Consider the following 6,470-nt stretch of genomic DNA (forward strand, 5'->3'; position numbering starts at 1 on the left):
TAATCATCCTGCTTCTACAACGCTGGAGATTAAGTCAGGCTCTTGTGTATGAAGGCCAGAAGCACTCTACCACCTTGCTACCCCCGCCCCCGGCCCCACTGCTACAAATACCAACACGAGTGAGACAAATAAATACCAGCAAGAGTAAGACAGCACAGCCATGATCCCACTCAGCTCACATCCTAGAAAAGGCAGGCTTCTACCGGACACAGAGCAGAGGGGAGTTTGAAGGAGGGGAGGCTGGGAAGAGGATGCACTATCAGAGAGACACTTGGGGAGGAGGACGATGGATAGGCTGTGTGCTGGCGGTGGCAAGGACTTCACATACCTGAACCAAAGCCTGTAAAACTGCAGTCAGGCATGCACAGCTTAGTTCACTGCAGTTTTATCTGAGTAAAGTATAAGGCTGGCAAGACAGCTCAGCCAGCCCAGTTCACTACCAAGTCTGTGGACCTACTGAGGAGGAGAACGAGGACTCGCACAAACTGTCCTCTCATCTCCACATGTGCGATTCACACATTTACACAAAGCAGTCAATAGTAACATTTAAAATAAGTAAATACATGCAAGAAAAGTCACCATACACATCAAAGTAAGGAAGCTAAAATACAAAACAGATCCTAATTCATCCAGTAATACAATCTCTTGCCTAAATGGCTGAGTTTTAACTCAAGAGTCTGACACTATGCCTAACCTATTCCACATTGGTATTTCTACAACAGAGCTGCATATACTATAAATCTATTCAACTATAGTAAGAATATTATTTATATTCTTATATAAATAAGAATAAGGGCTGGTGAGATGGCTAAAATTCATAGCTGGGCATGGTGGTACACGCCTTTAATCCCAGCACTCGGGAGGCAGAGGCAGGAGGATTTCTGAGTTCAAGGCCAGCCTGGTCTACAAAGTGAGTTTCAGGACAGCCAAGGGCTATACAGAGAAACCCTGTCTCAAAAAACCAAAATAAATAAATAAATAAATTCTTACTTTACTTTGCTGACTAATGTCTACCCAGTAAGAGTATAGAATATATATTTATATTTGAAAGGATCATTTCACTTTAACTGATTTTCCAATGATAAAATTACTACAGTTAATGATAAATTTGATTTAGCACTCAGAAGCCAGTGATAATCAGCAAGAAAGACAATGCATATGTCTACATGAATAAAATATGGAAGAAAGTGATTTTAACTTCCCTCTTGTTACAACCTACGTGTGTATATATGTGTGTGTGTGTATGTGTGTGTGTGTGTATATATGTATATATATATATATATATATATATATATATATATATATAAACTGAATGCTTACTGAAAGTAAGCTACAATGCATAAAACCTGGACAGCTCTAAAATTAATTATGTTGAACTTGATGATAAAACCTGAATGTATAAAACATACAAACAATTAAAACCAACCTGCATCTGACATTTGGGCTGGAAATAAAAGGTAATAAATGGTATTGGTGCCAAGACACTCCAGGCAACTGTCCAAGTTCTAGGTAGCCAGTAGGCATATACACCTAAGAGACCAAAAACTTACAAGGGTACCCAACCACAATAACGTCTACAGTGGTGATATAAATGTCCTGGGGCCCAGAGATCCTGCACAAAGCAAGTCACATGCCAGATGCCTTCCTAAAACCATTCCTATTGTTTCACACAGGAAAGTCTGAGGCCTTGTAGAAGGTAAAGTTCTATCTTCAGTGGGAAGAAGAGCGAAGAAGGGGACTAGTTTCTCTGAATAAAATGAAGGCATGGAGATCTAAGCAGCCTTTTCCTGACCACGTCCTGGTCAACCATGCCCTCCTCTTGGGCCAGCATGGGGCTGGGCATGCCGCAGGAGCTCAGAGGTATCTTTAATCACTCTAGTTCACCATCCCAGCACAGAGGGGGACCTAGAGGCCGTGTGCAGAGGACTCCCTTCGGAAGACAGCAGTAGATCCAAAGTCCTTGGTGCATTCTCTGACCAACAAGAAAGAAGCTGGGTCACATGTGCTCCAAGGGGGAGGAGATACTGAAGGAAACACACTGACTTAAGAAAAAGTCAGGAGACAATGCAGAAGACTGTAAAAACAGAGAGCACCTGCAGCATGAGCAGCAGAGGCATCGCTGAGCCATGAGACACTGAGTCAGGGCTTTATGTGGGGCAACCACACTACAGAAACAGCCGACACTGGTTTACACTTGCTTGGCCATGGAAGGTCATGCCTACTTCTGCTAAAAAAGACCTTAGTGAGAACGGAAAAGGAACGTCCCCACCTCTAGGTGGCTCCTGTTGCTCCTCTCTAGTGTCGGCTCAGATGGCACTTGGTGATGGAAATCACACTTTGTGGGAGCACCACTAGGCATCCTTAGTCCCTTCCCTCCTTGGCCTGTGGCAGCTTCCCCAACCTCCTTGGGCATCTGGCACTGAGCAGTCACACCATCTGTCTGGCCCACAACCACGTGACACTACAAAACATCAGGCACAGCAGAATTCATATTTCCATCCTGTAATCCTGGGCTAATAAAACACAGTTGATTTAATGCTGTATGTAGTTAGGAAAGCAGAATGTGTACCGTAGAGTATCACAAGAGCAACACTAATTAAAAGTGTCTCATTAGCATGCATTTTCCACAGACCAAAACTGCATTGGTTTTACCTGATACTTAAAGGCTGTTCCAGATCATTCACAAAATTAGAACACAGAAGGGCTAGTTTGGCTTTTCTGACACAAAACACAAATACCACAGAGCATAAGTGTCCTGGGTGTGCCGAAAAGTGCCTGAGTGCTTTAATCCCAGCACTCAGTAGGCAGAAGCAGGCAGATCTCTGTGAGTTTGAAGACAGCCTGCTCTATGCAGTTTCAAACAAGGGTATATATGAAAAGTGGATACTACACCACTTTCTCTACTGAGCACAGCTGCGTACGCTAGGGACTGGAGAGTAAAGCAGGCACTACTGCCCACAAAGGATGGAGAAAACAATAAAATACAGTATAATTATACATTTTGACAAATTAAGAATGACTGTCATTGTGGGAGAAGTAAGATGGGTCTAACAGATGTGAAAACAGTGGACAGAGAAGACTTCCATAAGGAAGCATACTGGAGCTAGTCCTCAAAAGATGAGGAGTTACTCAGGAGCTGGGAAAATGGCCCTGAGGCCTGGCTGCTGGGGAACTGACCTATATGCTGGGAGATGTGGGTGAGGAGCTGGGGCCTCAAGAAACAGGACAGGAAGGCCTGCTGGGGATTCTGTACCATACTCCAAGGATTCTTGGGAATCTTGAAGGCCTGAAGAAGTGGCTTTCTTTTTCAGGCTATTGTCAAGAAAACAAGCAGGAAGGGGCAAAGGAGACCAGTGAACTTAAGAAAGGTCAGAGTGGCTTAAACTAAAGGACAACATGGCAGAGCCTGAAAATCAAACAGGTTTGAGAGATACTTTGCTGGAAAAATAGCCAGTACTTTGTGGTCAACTGTTTCTGAGAGCTGATGGACAGAAGAGAGTGCTGAGTAAGCAAGACACCTTGTTTGGATAGATGAGTTCAGAAAAGGCAAGGAAGAGTTTGCAAGTCTGGATGGCACAGACAAAGTTCTAGAGAAATGGGAGATGCTGCCGTTGTAGAAGAAGATGTGCCAGGCACGCCTGAGGTGCCTGTCCATCATAGCTTTCCTGATAACAGTAGTATCCCCATCTTAAAGGCAGTGAATTTAGATCACAAAGCTAGAGAAACAGGGACCATTCTTGGCTCCCTAGATGCTGACAAGTCTGGCTAGCTGCTAGGAGGCACCCCTCCCAAGCCTATAGAACACTGGGAACTACTTCTACATTAAGATATTTAGGACTGAAACAAAGTAACAGCCAAGAAGAGCCAGTAGTTGATACATTACTCTTTAATTCGAATCCTGTATTTATAATTTCCAATGTTCCCTATCCACACCTCAACCCCATTCCACCTCCACCTAGAATGAACTTTGCCAAGTTTCGAACACTTGCAAATTTTTCTGGGACCTCAACATTTTATAAATGGACAAAGCCGGTCTGCCAAAATTAATTCCAACAAAAAGAACAATGATACCCTGCAGTAAACAATAGTTTTACTCCCAAATTCTATGAAACAACAGACGGTCTAATAAGAAACAGGAAACCTTTTCTTAAGAAATTAACCATTTCTCAGAAAGCAAGGCACTCAGGTCAAGCACTAACATATGCCACCAAATACAAAGGCTATAAAAGTGAGCACGGAGGATTAGGATTTTAAAAGTCATAAGCTTTAAAACTCTAAAGACAAAAATGCAAAGAAAAGCAACACAAAAGCCCTGCATGATGCTAAATCTACAATTTCCAAACAGCTCTTAAAAAATGCAGAATTCAGGTAGTGTGACCCTAGGAATGGCATGGGCACCTTCGGAACTGAGTCTCTCCAGGACACTCACACTAACTGAAAACCTTTCCTATCTGCACAGTCAGCCCCGACTTGGCTCCCTCTAGGGGCTCTCTGCTGTCCCCCAAAGCTCCTGTAGCCCAGAAACAGGGCTTGATCGTAAAGATCAAAGATCAATGGCAAATTGAGCCCGGTACGGAAAGTACCATCTTGAGACTCTTCAAGGGAGGGGTGACTGATTGGGAGGATTTTTAGAAAAGATTTAATTACCTACACTGCAAATTACGCTGTGTTGAATCTGATCCTTCAGTAGAAGAATCATCAAAGCGTGTCCAGTCTTCTTAAATGGAGTATTGGCCGTGTGTAATTTTGAGGTTTAGGGGTAGCTCCCCATGGAAATATATACGATCACAAGAACCATTAACATGACCACTAGAGGATAAAGCACAAACCACTTCCCAAACTGCTAGCGCAGTTGTCCGGAGCCCTGATTCCTGGGTTTATCAGCACCCCCCCCCCCTGCAGTGGGCTGACATTCCCGATTGCCTCCAGCAAAGAACAGGTTTTTGGGTTTAAAAAACAAAACAGGAAAGGTGCCGGTTTTCTGTGCCTCCAAGGTATGATCACAACCCCTGGCAACCACGGATTAAAGACTTTTAAAGAAGAAAGAAAAACTACCTACACCCCCACACACATACACACACACACACACACACATCCCAAAACTGTCCAGAAACGCAGAGATCACCACATATTTAATATACGTCCCTGGGACAAAACGTATCTCATGAAAAATGGCTGAGCCCCAATCTACAGTTAGGTATCTAAGTGTTCGTCCCTGCTGTCAGCGGGTTGGAGGGATTTTTTTTTTTCCTAACGCAAGGCTTTGATGTGTTGGCAGGGCTGACCTGACAAGCTGGAGTCGGCTAGGAAACGTGTCCTGCATATTTCCTTCTGTGCCTCCAAAGATCAGGACCAGAACTGACTGCGATTAAATCCTACCTAGGATCCAAGGGCTTGAGCCCTTGATGCCGTTCGATGCTGGGAAAGTAGTGGTTCCGCAACCCCGGGCAGCTCGGCGATGCTGAAATGAGCAACCCAGCCCCAAGCTGGTCTCCGCCGCCCACCACCGGGCCGCAGCGGCCTCGCACGCCAAGCCCCCGACCCTTAAAGTTCAGCCTCCCTATGATTGCCCTCTGCAAGTTTCCAGGGTGCAGGACGCAGCCAACTTTGCAAGCCGCCTCTGGGCGACTCGCTTCCCCGGAGGGGCTGGCCACCGGGGAGGCAGGGCGGCTACGGTTCAGACAAAATGCAGAAGCCTTCCAACCGCCACTTTTCCTTTTCCAGAGGGGAAGCTCTCCCTCCAGGCGAGCATCCGATTTCCATCTGGAGAGGGAGAGGGCCGACCGCGCATTCCCCTCGCCCACAAAAGTGGCCTCTAAAGTCGCTCGCCAAGGACACCGGGAAGGAGGCGACCCCGGGCAGGGCCAACTTTCGGGCGGCGAGGTGAGGGCGCGGGGGGTGACAGCGGCGCCGCGGGGGGCGCGGGCCGGGAAAGTTGTACTTACTGCGCTCGCAGCCCGTCCTCGTAGTCCCGGTGCACGGCCCTCGGCGGAGGCCCGGCCCGCCCGGGCTGAGGCGGCGGCTGAGACGGCCGCGGCCGGCGGCGGCGGAGGGCGAGCGGCGGGCCGGGGCTGAGGAGGCCGGGCCGCAGGGCGGCGCGCAGAGGGCTGAGCGGGCAGAGAGACGCTCGGGGAGGGCGCACGCCGGCCTGGCCCGGCAGGGAGGGCGGTGCGCAGCGGCGCAGAGGAGGAAGGGCGGAGGAAGGAGGGCGGGACCGAGAGGGCCGCGGAGCCCCGCACAGGGGCGGGATGAGGGCCGCGAAAGCGAGCCAGCCAGGGAGGCCGCGCCGGGGCAGGGAGGACGAGGTCTGGGAGGCGTGGTGGGGGGCCGAGGAGGCGGGGCGGAGGGCCAGGGCGGGAGGGGCGGAGGCCGAGGAGGAGGGACCAAGGGCCAGGAAGGGAGGGGCGGAGGGCCAAAGAGGCAGGGCGGACGGCCAGGGAGGGCGGGGCGAAGGCCTAGGAGGCGGGGCC

At 48.6% G+C, this 6,470-nt stretch overlaps 1 protein-coding gene across 1 annotated transcript in view; it reads right to left on the reverse strand.

Moving 5' to 3' along the window:
• Rassf8 (Ras association domain family member 8) overlaps nucleotides 1–6,250 on the reverse strand; it is a 76,339-nt gene extending 70,089 nt beyond the window's left edge. Inside the window, exon 1 of the mRNA XM_021165006.3 lies at nucleotides 5,946–6,250. The gene's annotated coding sequence lies outside the window, so the exon portion shown is untranslated. The remainder of the gene's footprint in view (nucleotides 1–5,945) is intronic.
• Nucleotides 6,251–6,470: the final 220 nt, after the last annotated feature.

This window comes from Mus caroli, unplaced genomic scaffold (genome assembly GCF_978045245.1).
Source record: "Mus caroli unplaced genomic scaffold, Mus_caroli_1 scaffold_7, whole genome shotgun sequence".
Lineage (NCBI taxonomy): Eukaryota > Metazoa > Chordata > Mammalia > Rodentia > Muridae > Mus > Mus caroli.